The sequence below is a fragment of the Microcebus murinus genome, chromosome 19 (assembly GCF_040939455.1).
Source record: "Microcebus murinus isolate Inina chromosome 19, M.murinus_Inina_mat1.0, whole genome shotgun sequence".
In the NCBI taxonomy this organism is placed as follows: domain Eukaryota; kingdom Metazoa; phylum Chordata; class Mammalia; order Primates; family Cheirogaleidae; genus Microcebus; species Microcebus murinus.
Window position 1 is genome coordinate 50974608 of NC_134122.1, and position 13589 is coordinate 50988196.

At 43.0% G+C, this 13589-nt stretch overlaps 1 protein-coding gene across 1 annotated transcript in view; it reads left to right on the plus strand.

Moving 5' to 3' along the window:
* KIF26B (kinesin family member 26B) overlaps positions 1-13589 on the plus strand; it is a 446437-nt gene that overhangs the window by 12915 nt on the left and 419933 nt on the right. The gene's annotated exons all lie outside the window — the stretch shown is intronic.

Here is a 13589-nt window from a genome sequence, read left to right on the forward strand (position 1 = left end):
TCCTAAGCTTGGCCAGGCGCGGTGGCTCACGCCTGTAATCCTAGCACTCTGGGAGGCCGAGGCGGGCGGATTGCTTGAGGTCAGGAGTTTGAAACCAGCCTGAGCAAGAGCGAGACCCCATCTCTACTATAAATAGAAAGAAATTAATTGGCCAACTAATATATATAGAAAAAATTAGCCAGGCATGGTGGCACATGCCTGTAGTCCCAGCTACTCTGGAGGCTGAGGCAGCAGGATTGCTTGAGCCCAGGAGTTTGAGGTTGTTGTGAGCTAGGTTGATGCCACGGCATTCACTCTAGCCTGGGCAACAAAGTGAGACTCTGTCTCAAAAAAATAAATAAAAATAAAATAAACTTCTCCTAAGCCTGTGAGTCTTCGTGAAGCCGGAGAAAGCCCCAAGAGTTTATGGAATCCATTTCTTGAACCTAGGTTCCACAGGGATATGCTTGACAAAATCCTAGATGGATTTCTGGCTGAGAGCTGGAAGTTTTTCCATGTGCTGCCATGTTTGTGGGACATCCCATCTTCAGCTGGCCAAGGTGGCCTCCTTGGTTGTTCAACCAAGTGAAGGTACTGGTAGCGTTGTCATTGCTAATGTTTGGGCCTTTGGAATTTGGATCATAAACTGACAGACAAGGTTCTTCCTGTTTCTTAATAAAGCTATTTGCTTTACTGTCTTCTGTGTTTGTAAGCAGGAATAAACTTGGACAAACAAAAGGACAATTGATTTTATAAGAGCAATTTGGTAAGGAGTGTTTGAGGAAAAGGATTACCTTAGATACAAGAACTGCTTATAGTTTGTTTTATGTTAAAAATATCTGCCATATTGATTAGGAGTTAGAAATAACTTATGAGTTCATCCTGCATAGCAATACAAGAACACCAGAACTTCAGACTTTTTTTTTTTATCATTCTTAAAAAAATTTCTCCATCTGAATTTTTCCAAAACCTTTTACCCCCTTTGATTTCTCTTTATTTGTTTCTGCCTTTTTATTCTTTAAATTATTTTTAAATTCATTTTATTTCAGCATATTACGGGGGTACAAATGTTTAGGTTACATATATTGGCTTTGCCTCACGAGAGTCAGAGCTTCAAGTATGTCCATCCCCTAGACAGTGCGCACTGCACCCATTAGGTGTGTGTATATCCATCCTCTCCTCCCTCTTCCCATCTGCGCAACACCTGATGAATGTTACTACTATATGTGCACTTAAGTGTTGTTCGGTTAATACCAATTTGATGGTGAGTACATGTGCTGCTTGTTTTTCCATTCTTTTGATACTTCACTAAGTAGGATGGGCCCCAGCTCTATCTAGGATGATACAAGTGGTGCTAGATCACTGGTGATTTTTGTGGCTGAGTAGAACTCCATGGTATACATATACCACATTTTATTAATCCACTCATGTATTGATGGGCACTTAGGTTGTTTCCACATCTTTGCAATTGTGAATTGTGCTGATATAAATATTCGAGTGCAGGTGTCTTTTTTATAGAATGTCTTTTTTTCTTTTGGGCTGATACCCAGTAATGGGATTGCTGGATCAAATGGTATTTCTACTTTTAGCTCTTTGAGGTATCTCTATATTGCTTTCCACAGAGGTTGTACTAGTTTGCAGTCCACCAGCAGTGTATGAGTATTCCTATCTCTTGCATCTACTTTTTCTGCTCTTTTAAATGTCTAGATAGGGCCATAATTATTTAGGCCAGTATTTACATATCACATGCCCCTGACTTGGATTTAATGACCCTGAAGTGTTTGATGCTGTAGTTTGGGAAAAGATGTAGCAGGTAGCTAGCTACCTGCTGAGTCAGTGAGGTCCTTGCAGTTATCATCAATTTTATTTTTTTTCTTTTATCGCTACCCCAGGTTGCCTTTTTAAAATATCTGCTTCCTGGAGAATGTTTTCCAGACTCTTATTTCAAATATAATACTTTGTATTTGAGTCTAAACACAATTTAGGGAGTATAGAAACTAAAAGTAGAACTTCATTTTGCTTTTACTAGCGCAGAGCACATTATGACTTTGGAGCAGATATAGTTGAGAACAGGCACAGAGCAACAGGAGCAACAGGAATATCACTTGTTACTCCTACTTCTTCCACCAGGGTCTCTGCACATCCATTAATGGAGCATGAAAAGAACATTCTGCAGCCAAGTACACCCAACTCAGAGTTTTAGATTTAGCACAGCAAACCCTCCACACAAGTTTTTGCTGATTATGTCCTCAAACATTGTATCCTTTATTATAAGTCCTCTTGAGTCTTTGCCCCTAAATTTGTCCTCGCAATCAGGTCTGACATCCTAAGGAGAACACTTCTAACGAGGCATCTTTTGTGTGTGTGTGTGTGTGTGTGTGTGCGCGTGCGTGTGTGCGCGCGCACACCTTGTAGGCAGTGTGCAAGTTGGTAACACGGTAGACATCCTGTCCCAGGTTTCAGACATTGTTAGGTCGAAGCTTTTATTGGAGGTCAAGGCAGCTAATAAAGTGGGATGTGCAATTAAAAGGGCATTCAGCAGAGAAGGATGGCTAACTGCCTTGGCCGGCTGAGAGTAAAGGAAGCAGTTGGCAGCTGCTAGTCTGCCTGTGATGGCTTTACGAGCATTTTTTGCAGCCGGGGTGGTAAATGTAATACAAAGCCATGGTTTTAATATGCCTAATGAGGCTCTCTGCTTCCTGTGTGAGGCAGCCACTTTGGGGAAGGAAGTTGCTGGATTGTGGGCTTCTTGTGTTGGTGGTTTGTGCTAATTTACTTTTTTTATAGAGTATTCATAGTTATTACTGGGTTTTCATAATGCCCCTTTATCATGGTCAGGAAGGAGATAACAGGATGATGAAGAGGTTTAGGAGGCTTGTCTGGGGTCACCCAGAAAACCTCTGGCTTCTGAATCTCCATTGAGGTTTTAATAGAAATTATTTATCTTGCTTTTTTGCCTGTGTGGATCTCCTTCTTAAGAGTGAACCCCATGAATGTAGTTAATGAGCCTATATTATTCATTTTATGTTTGGTTTGGTGCCTGTGCACCTAGTAAGCAGTAATTCTTTTTTTTTTTTTTTTTTTGGAAACAGAGTCTCACTCTTGTTGCCCTGGCTAGAGTGCCATGGTGTCAGCCTAGCTCACAGCAACCTCAAACCCAGTCCTGGGCTCAAGCGATCCTCCTGCCTCAGCCTCCCGAGTAGCTGGGACTACAGACGTGTGCCTCTGTGCCCGGCTAATTTTTTCTATATATTTTTAGTTGGCCAATTAATTCCTTTATATGTTTAGTAGAGACAGAGTCTCGCTCTTGCTCAGGCTGGTCTCGAACTCCTAAGCTCAAACGATCCTCCTGTCTTGGCCTCCCAGAGTGCTAGGATTATAGACGTGAGCCGCTGCACCCGGCCAGTAATTATTTTTTAAATACATGAATTCTGCAAGGATTTCTGGCCTTTTGAGAAAAAAATCTGCTGTCCACTGCTGTGTAATGAGAACATTATTGGGGTAAGGGAAGAGGGCAATAGAGGAGGGGATGTTGGTGATGTATGGAGGGGGTAGGAGGTGATGTGGGGGTCAGTCCAGGGGAGTGGCATGATGCCATCCCAATACATGGCCTCGTGTTCTACAGAAAAGAGTGAAATTCACAGCAAGGAGTGAGAGCAGCCCCTTCACCTCAGTGGACCATGTCTAGGTGTTGATGGGTTGGCTAGTTTGGGGGTCCTTGCATTTCTTGTTAGTCAGTGTCTCCTTGGTTTTGCTAAGTCTAATTCTGTTATATTCCTTCTACTCTTGCAGGATAAGGGGATGTGGGATTGCTCACTGGATGCTTACAGTGGGTCCCAGGTATTCCAGGGAGGAAACTTACTATCACTGGTCAGAACTAAACTGAGAAGACAAGTGGCTTAGTCAATCTGTGCTGCTATAACAAAATACCACAAACTAGGCAGCTTATAGACAATAGAAACATTTATTTCTCACAGTTCTGGAGGCTAGGAATTGTGAGATCAAGACTCCAACACATTTGGTGTCTTGTGAGGGTCTGCTTTTTGGATCATAGATGATGCCTTTGGTCCTTAGTAGAAGAAGGCCTCATGTAGTAGAAGGGACCTGCTAACTCTTTGGGATCTCTTTTGTAAGGGCATGAATCCCAATTATGAGAGCTCTGCCCTTATGACTTACACATTTCCCAAAGGCCCTCCCTCCTAATACCTTTACCTTGAGGGTGTTAGGTTTCAACGTATGAATTTTTGGGAGAACATAAGCATTCAGTCCATTGAAGCCAGTATGAGGCCTTTTACCCAGACACTGGCCCCTCAGAGAGTACTCATGTTTGGTGTATGTTTTTCCTTTCTCTGGTAATTGATTCTGCACTGCCTCCATTATTTGATGAGTTGGTAATACATGATTACATCACAGGTGGAGAAGGGACTGGAATAATAAAGGAATCTCTTTCCCTTTAAAGGTATCTGACTACCTTAGAATTTGTAGTGAGAGGAGAGATGCAGTGGGCTAGTTCCAGTCTTTCAGTGCAGAGTAACAAGGAGGAAGGATGATTTTTCTATGGATGTTAATGGATATTTTAGAATATCCTAATATTCTTCTGAATATTCTATCCTAATTCTTCTGAATATTCTAATATTCAGAAGAAAAGAATGCTAGTTCTTCTGAAAAGAAATGGAATAGTGTTCATTGTACTATTTAAGATTACCTGATGGTATGTTTTTAGTGGGATCACAGACTTCCCAAACCCACTTTATAATTCTTACATAGGGCAAAATTCACTATCATGTGTCAATTTAAATGAACACCATTAATTGTTAACATTGTTAACACCTTTACTCCTGGGAGTCTCAGAATATTCTTTTTAATTTATTAGCATTTTATAATCACAGAACAATGGCATAGAAGGAACCTTAGAGGTTGTCCAGCATTGCATTACAATTCTCTGGTTAGGAGCATGGTTCTTGGGGCCTGACAGGGTTTGAATCTTTGCTCTGCCACTTACCAGCTCTGGGAATTTAGAGAAGGCTTTAATCATTCTCTGTGTCTCTCCTCACTTGTGTAATGGTGTTAATAATAACAACTGCCTCACAGGCATGTCTTGTCTGGCACATAGTAGGCATTCATTAAACGTTAGCATCCAAACTTTCACCCTAAACTGCCATCTTATAGAAAAGTAAAACTTACATATGTAGATGGTGACCTCCGTACCCCAGGATTCATTCTACATAGTTAACATTCAGGTTCCATTTTTTCATCACCTGTCTGTCCATCTGTCCATTCAGTTACCTGTCCAGCATTTCTTTGGTCTTAACCATACATATGTGTGGACGCTGGACATGGGCCTGGGATGCAACGATGACTAAGACGCAGCTCCTACCCCCCCCCCACCAATTGCTCCCAGTCTGGGCCGTGGAGTAAGCACAGGAACGGGCTGGCGAGTGCAGAGTTGTGGGCACACGGGGAGCAGCTACCACAGCTCCAGGCCCCAGTACAATGGTACAGCCTCCTTCTCTTCTTCCTTTCAGCAGCCCTTCAAGGGATGTTGTGGCTGGATAGGGCATGAAGGGATGTCGTGGCTGGATATGGCATGGGAAGGGATGTCATAGATGGATATGGCGTGGGAAGGGATGGTGGGGAGGAGGCTAAAAAGATGCAGAGGAGTTAGTGAGGGAGGGCTGAGGAAGGTGAGAATCTCATGGCAAGAGACCAGAAACAGCCTCACGGGTCTGCAGGAACCCCCAGAAATGCAGTATTGACAGACTGAAAGTGTCCGAAGAGGGGTGGCCCACCACATAGCCTTCACAAGACATTTAGTGACCATGTAAGCTTTATATAAACTTTTTAACAAATGATGATACCAGGTAAGACAGCAAGTGTATACGTACAATCCTTCTGTTCATAGCAGCCTTATTTACAATAGCCAAAAGGTGGAAGCTGCTCAAGTGTCCACTGACAGATGAATGACTCAATGAAGTGTAGCATATCCATGCCATGCAGTATTATTCAGCCTTAAAAAGGAAGGGAATTCTGACACATGCTACAACATGGATGAACCTTGAGGACACTGCGTGAAGTGAAGTAAACCAGTCACAAAAAGACAGATACTGTATAATTTCACTCTTATGAAATAACTACTGCAGACAAATTCTTAGGGACAAGAAGCAGAATGGTGGTTACTGAGAATTGGAGAATAGGAAAAACATTGTGGATATGGAGAGTCTTATTGGTTGCACAACCATGGGAATGTACATAATACCACTGAGCTGTACACTGAAAATTGATTAAAAATGGCAAATTTTATGTTATCTTACACACACATAAATATAGCAGTACAAGTTGTGTTACAAAATGGTGTTCTGAGGAAGGATAATCGTGGTAATGGTTATTGCTTTACCCACCAGGTCCTTCTAAGCACATTATGGGCAGTATTGCACTGGGTCCTCACAACCACCCTGTGAGGTAGGCAGTGTCACTGTCCCCATATTACTGATGAGGAAAATCAGCAAGGTTAGATGCCTGGGCCAGGGTCCTGCCTGGAGCTCTGGGCGGGGCAGGACATGGTCTCACACTTGCTGCCGCACAGCCCTTCCTACCCCCTCTGCAGCACTGCTTCCCACCCTGCCCCTCCATCCCTGCCCGCCCGTGAGCCTCACCCTCAGAGAAAGGGCCGAGTGCATGGCTGTAGAGGGATGTAGGAATCCCCCATTCGTTCTCTGTCTTCTCTCACTTGTACCGACCGGAGCAGAGGGCTGGCTCTGCATTCGCCCTGGATGATGTGGGTCATGGCCCAGACCCACGTTACTCTGTTCTGCAGGACTCAGTGCAAGGCGACTGTTTTATTTGTCCCTGTAATAGTTTGAATAGTTTTCCACAGGCAGTCATAATCACTGAATAAACACATTAAACTGGCAAATCAATCTTTGTGAGGGCAGCACGTTAAATGGTTCCCTGCATAATAGTTATTAATACCTTACTATAATTACATTGCACATTTTGCAGTAAACTTCAAAAAAGAAAAAAAAATTTATGAGCTCTTGGGTACTTGACGGCAATATGTTCAATGGCAGCATAACTTTTCCAGGTTTGCCAACATATTTTGTGTGTATGACTCTTTTGGAGTTAGACCAAATGGACCCTTTTAAAGATCCGATAAGTTAATACCACCTCGTATTTGTATGGCTGATTTCTTTAGGTCACTGCACTGGACCATGACCACTTTTCCCCCCTTCTTTCTCACAGCAATCCTTTAAGGAATGTCATGGCTGGATATGGGGTGGTCTATCTTAATATCGTTTAATAGATAAAAGAAAGGGATGGATAGAGAGGCCCAGAAACTTGTTTTCCCCCCCCATTCAACAACTATTTATACAGTATCTACTCTGTACCAGTCACTCTTCTAGCCCCTGGACCCTTGATCAATGTTACCAGTGAGCACAGGTCAGAGCCCAAGAGTCCTGCCTCTTCTTTTGGCTTTACACCTCCTTCTCTGGAGAAGGGCCCTTCTGAGCTTGTGGGATTTCAGGGCTGATTGAGATACCTGCCTTTTTTATAGGTGTCTGATACTTTCCAAGTTAAAGAAAGGGAATTTTATCATAGCGGAACATACCCCAGGTCTCTGCCCACAGATGAAGTGCCCCCATCAGACTGTAAAGCCCCCGAACTTTTCTTGCAAAGGGCTCCTTCAAACCATTCTCATGGGCTACAGCTAATTGGGAGTTTCTCCTGGGGGCCCATCGCTCATTCCTTGCTGCCTTTGCTGGTTGAGACTTCCCACAAGGGCGAAAAGCTAGAACAGTGGCTTTTGTCTTAAGCAAGGCCATTAGATGGTACAGTAACTGCTTTCAGATGCGCTGATGTGGCCCAGATTCAGTACTGTGACCCAGAGGTGAAAGGCTACATATTCCATTACAACCCTGAGCCACTCAGCTTCCAGACAGCAGTGCATTTCAGCAGAGAAAGGAAGAAGGATAAGGTGACATGCACACTAGATAGCGGCTGGAAATAAGTATGGGAAAATCTAAGAATGGAGCTTCAATTTCTAGAGATGGTTTTGGAAGGTGCATTACTTATGTTAATGTTAATACAAAAATATCTGTAATGTAATTGTGCATTCCTGAAACACAGGCAGCATATAGGTAAAGTATATGTATGTATTATACATGAACACATATAGTGGATATATGTATGAATTACAAAGTACTGGGTTCAGATCCATTTTTTTCTTTCCCTGGTATAGATTAGAGAAAGGATGGAATCTTTATTACATAGTTTAGCTCCACCAAAAATAGTAGTCAGAACAAGAATCTTAAAAAGTTAAAACTCACTTCCTTTCCAGGTCTCAGGGTCGGGTGTTTACCCTCGTTCACTTTGGGAGGCTAATGGGGTCCCCGTTACTGTGAACACGATTGTGTTGGATTATTAAGGTAAGGTGGTGGTGTGAACATAGGACCAGAACAGGGAGCTTGGAGGATGGAAAGTAAATTGGAGACAGGGTTGCCTATTTATTTTGAGGTTTCAGGCAGCTCTCCTCACATGTGCTAGCCAAGGGCAAATTTCTGTTGGCTGAGATCCTTTGAGATTCTGTCAACTCAAGTTAAAAAAAAAAAAGGCAAGTATGAAAAATGAGGAGGTAAAGTTTTGTGGTAAGGTGTAGAAAGACACTGAGTCCAGCCATGATTGAAAAATAACGAAGAAGCTGTAATCTGAGTCCTGAGATTTCTTTTAGTATATTAATATTTACTCAGGCTGGGCGCAGTGGCTCATGCCTAGCACTCTGAGAGGCCGAGACGGGAGGATCGCTCAAGGTCAGGAGTTTGAAACCAGCCTGAGCAAGAGTGAGACCCCATCTCTACTAAAAATAGAAGAAATTAATTGGCTAACTAAAAATATATAGAGAAAATTAGCCGGGAGTAGTGGCCCATGCCTGCAGTCCCAGCTACTCAGGAGGCTGAGGCAGCAGGATTGCTTGAGCCTAGGAGTTTGAGGTTGCTGTGAGCTAAGCTGACACCACAGCACTCTAGCCCGGGCAACAGAGCGAGACTCTGTCTCAAAAAAAAAATTTACTCAGAAACCTCTTTTGTTTGTTCTACTTCTGATTATTTTCTCTTCTTGTCCAGAGTTAAAAGAGCTACAAGCTTTATTTAAAGGTGGTAAATTTTTATTCTGAGAGATTTTACCTCAATGTTTAATGCTCTGTGAGACACTGGCATTTTATTTTTTAAAAAATATCTGTGTGGGGAGATATAGTGTCAGATCTATGAAGATCATACTAGAACTTACTAGTAAGTAGAATGTCATCGTCCATGGAAGGGGACCAGAGAGATTTAGGAAAGGTGTGTCTGTTGGTCTGTCAGGGGATTCATTTCCTTCTCTTTCTCATCCCAAATGCTTCTGGCAGTGCACTCTTGGTAGCAAGCCTGGAGTTGGAGGGGTGGAAGCTGCTGAGGCCTTGGTGGGTATTGTATAATATGCCACGTTAGCCCCCCACAAGACACCGCATGGGCATGGCAACCTCCCAGCTCTTTCATGCCCCCAGTGTAAAGGCTTCCGGGACACCTGGTGGGTCAACTCCTCCTGTTACCTGAGACTTCAGCTGTCATGGAAGGAATATGGCTCAGAGCATGGGCTAGCCTGTCATGGGGCCTCTGAATTTCAGATGAGTCTTTCTGTTACTTTTAAAGGTTCATGTTTATTTCTGAATAAAATCTGGTAGGAAGCATTTAACGTCTTCTGGTTCTTTTGTGAATAGATGGTTTGCAGAGAGCTCTACAGTAGCCTTGGCCAACTATTCACCATAACCTTTTTGAGCATAGACAGACAGGGGTGTGGCCATTACCCTTATTTATGTATGTATGTATTTATTTATTTTAAAAATAACCCTGTCCTTATGGATCCCTAATTCCTTGTTGGATAACACTATCTCTTAATGAAAGAGTGTTGCCAAGTAACCCTATATAGAGGCTTTTTTTAGGGGAATGGATCATGGCATGTCAAACTTATGAAGAACCTGGATTGTGGTGGGGGCAGGTTACCAGGACAGTGCAAATGGCTCGCACTGATGAATGGCTTATCTGAGCAAGTCAGAGAAGCAAGGGGCGGAAGGCGAGGTGCCATCTGGGCATCCTTGGCTCTCTGTGTGAATGAAGCCTCTATGGAGCCATTATTTACCTCGTTGTGTATGAAATGAAGGGGTAGGATTCATTGCCTTTTGGTTTTGATTTTACTTGTTGTAGGGTGTGTGTGTATGTGTGTGTGTTTTCCCCCTTGCCTTATGGTGATGGATGATGGTGATGGCAGTTTGGGCCTGTTTCTGATTAGTAAAATGACCCTTCAAATTTGAGTAGGAGAAAAATGCTCTCCTGAACCTCTAGAACCCTGTTTTTTTCTATCACAATGGCCGCAGGTCCTATGTTTTTACTGAGAAAATGAAAGACTTCATCTGGGGGGATTACAGTTTTTGTTTGGAGAGAAGAAGGTAAAGGGGTAATATTAGGAGTTGGTACAGGGTTAGCTTCTACCTAGTAAAGAGAAATCGGAAGACAAGAGGACAAGGCCAGGCCGTGCAGGCGAGTAGAGCTGTCTTTGGCCGTGAGATTGTGATACCTGGGCAGAGGTATTTTGTCCCTCAGGAGAGTATCACATCGCAGAAGTCAAATCTCACTGTCACTGCTCTGTCACAGGAAAAAGACCTGGACATTGAAATGATTCCTGAGCCTTGAGCCACTTACTCAAGCAATTCTCTACACATTCAGGAAATATTTATAGCAACCCTCACTAGGTGTTGGGTGCTGTGCTAGGAGTTCAGAACTTTCAAGCATAACCAAATAACTGAGTTTGAGTTTGTGAGCCATTGTCATGGGTTTGGGGCTACATTTTAAAATAAAAGGAGCAGTGTCATTGAGGCTTTGATTCTGTTCAAGTGCTTTTCTCTTAGTCTTCTCAGTGATCAGATTCTTGGGTCGTCCCTTCAATCAGCAGTCTCTTGGTAATCTTTATTCTAAGTTTTTTCTTTTATAATTGTAAAATATACGTAACATAAAATTGACCTCTTTAGCCATTTTTAAGTGTATGGTTCAGTGGCATAAGTACATTCACGTTGTTGTGCAACCACCACCACCATCCATCTCCAGAACTTTTTCATCATCTCACACTGAATCTCCATATGCATTAAAAAAATAACTCCCCATTCCCCCTCCCTGCCCTACAGTATTTTTAAACACAGTAGTGTTTGAAACACTCCAGAGAATGCTCTTAAGAGAAAGACCCAAATGACCTCATTCATTCACTTACTCATTTATTAAATATCTGTTAAGCTCCTAATTAATGTGTACTACTCTCTCTGTGTTATATACTACAGACTCAAAAAAAAAAAAAAACACCAAATGAGACCCCAATTTTGGTCTCCAGAGGTTTACTAACTAGTAGGGGAAACAAATGTGTAAACAAGCAAACAAGTCTCAAATTGTCACAAAGCCTAGGGGGCCAGAATGGGTGGGTAGAATGAGGGCAATTGAGTAGGTGTCATAAAGACCAGGGATGCTCCCTTCATCTGAGCTGCAAGGACGAGCAGGTGTCTGCTTTGACGACAGAGGGTGGGCGGGGTGACCCAGAGAGCTGCAGCTGCAGGAGCTGAGGCAGTGAGGCCTGAAGCACCTGGAGCATGGTGGTGTGGTCCCTGGTGGCAAAGAGGAGAGTGAACAGATGCAGGGCCTGGTGGACCTGGCCCACCTACAGGGACCAGCTTTGTGCCCCAGGGTAATCGCTGGCAGCAGCAAGGAGGAGAATTAGAAGGTGGCAAGATCACAGCTGGAGGCAGGCAAGAGGCTACTGTGGCAAGGCTACTGTGGCTACTTTTAAAACATTTGGTTTCACTGGAACTTGTGCTTTCCTATGAAATATTTTGAGGCTGTCAGATGTTCTCCCATTTCTAAGCGTGGGAGGGCCTCATGCTTATGTATCTCTCTCCTTGGGGTGAAGATTCAGCTTTAGATCCTGGAGATAATAGTGAGGAGGTTTAAGAGTGGGTGTTGGAGTCCAGTGAATCTGAGCTCCAATCCTGGCTCCTCTTCAATAGTGCTACAGTTTGGACAGTTTACTCAACTTTGTCTTTGCCTCAGCTTCCACATCTGTAAAATGGGGAGAACACCTTCCTTTAAGGGCTATTGACAAGATTAAATGAGGTAATATCTGTTAAAACACACTTAACATCAGTAAGTGCTCAATATTTGCTAGTTATCATTGTCAGTTTTTATTTCCTGAACTGGGACCTCCACTAAATGTGACCTAGTGCTGTAAGAGAGGGGATTTTTCGTTTCTTTTTTAAATGTTCAGATCTGCTCATACGGTCTGGATACTGTGTTAAGTTTTCTGCCTGTAGTAGATGTGCAGTCCACGGGCCAGTGGTCACCATGGAAATGGTAAGAGAGGAGAAACAGAAAGAAAATAAACCATAGAAATATTCACATACTTGTTCATGACCGGAGTGGGATTTGGAGTCCTTCTGGAGTCATTGCTGTAGGAATTTTGTCCTTTTTTTTGGGCAAGATTTAGGGGCTGGGGGGCGGTCTACCCCCCTCTCCTCCCCTACCCCACTGGTGACAGACCCCCTCAGACATTGAGAGGCCTGAGAGCTGAGACAGTTATTGTAGCCAGAGAAGAATTTGCCAAAGCTCTCAGTGATCTTTCTGCATTAAAGTTTCTTCTTTTTATCTCTTTCACATACAAATGTAAACCCTTTTTCTCCCTCACATCACTTTTGTGCTGTTTAACCTCTTTATCCTGATTTCCCCCCTCCTTTTTTGCTCCTTTTCTCAGTTTCTACGAGATGGATCACCTGGATAAGATTGCCCCTGTCTTTGTGAGAGCAGCAATTAGCTCTCACCCTGAGAAGGCGGCCTGTTCTGTTGCTTGGCAGCCTTGGTGTAGAGGATGGATTGGGCCTGCCTCTTTTCATTTGAAAGGAGGTTATCGATTAGCACGGATGCCAATTTACCGCACGGGCTCTTGCCAAAGCCTCTTGATCTCATTATGGTGTAAATTTTCAAGATTATATCACATTAGCTGGGGAGAATGGAGGAGAGAAAAATGTAGTAAAGCTAAAGAAAAAAAGTCACAAGAAAATGAGTATTTCTCCCATTATTTTATAGCCCAGGCAACAATAAACATGGCTGCACCTGACTATGTTCTGAAAGAAACTATGGGGTGTGTGTGTGTGTGGAGCCGGGTTGGTTCTGAGGCAGGGGAAAACCTAGCAACAGGTTTTAAAGTTCTTTTTGTTTTGGTTTATTCCTTTGAACCCTTTTAGCATTGATTTTCTTGAGAAATCATGATGTTAGGGAAAAGGTCAGACTATTGGGTAAATTTGCTGTGGCAAGATCCTTCTAGTTTCAGCTTTGTGAGTTAGAGGAAGGAGGGAGGGATAGTGGGGTGGCAAAGGAGGAGATGCTGGCCTCTGGGGCTGGCTAATGCTAGTTTTATGGGCCAGAAAGGTTGTGTGTAGGCCCAACTGTTGGAGAGTTAGGACTCTGAGATCATTCTGTTTTTTTTAATAGCTTTAATGAGATACAATTTATGTGTCATAAAATTTCACCTGTTTAAAGTGTATAATTCAG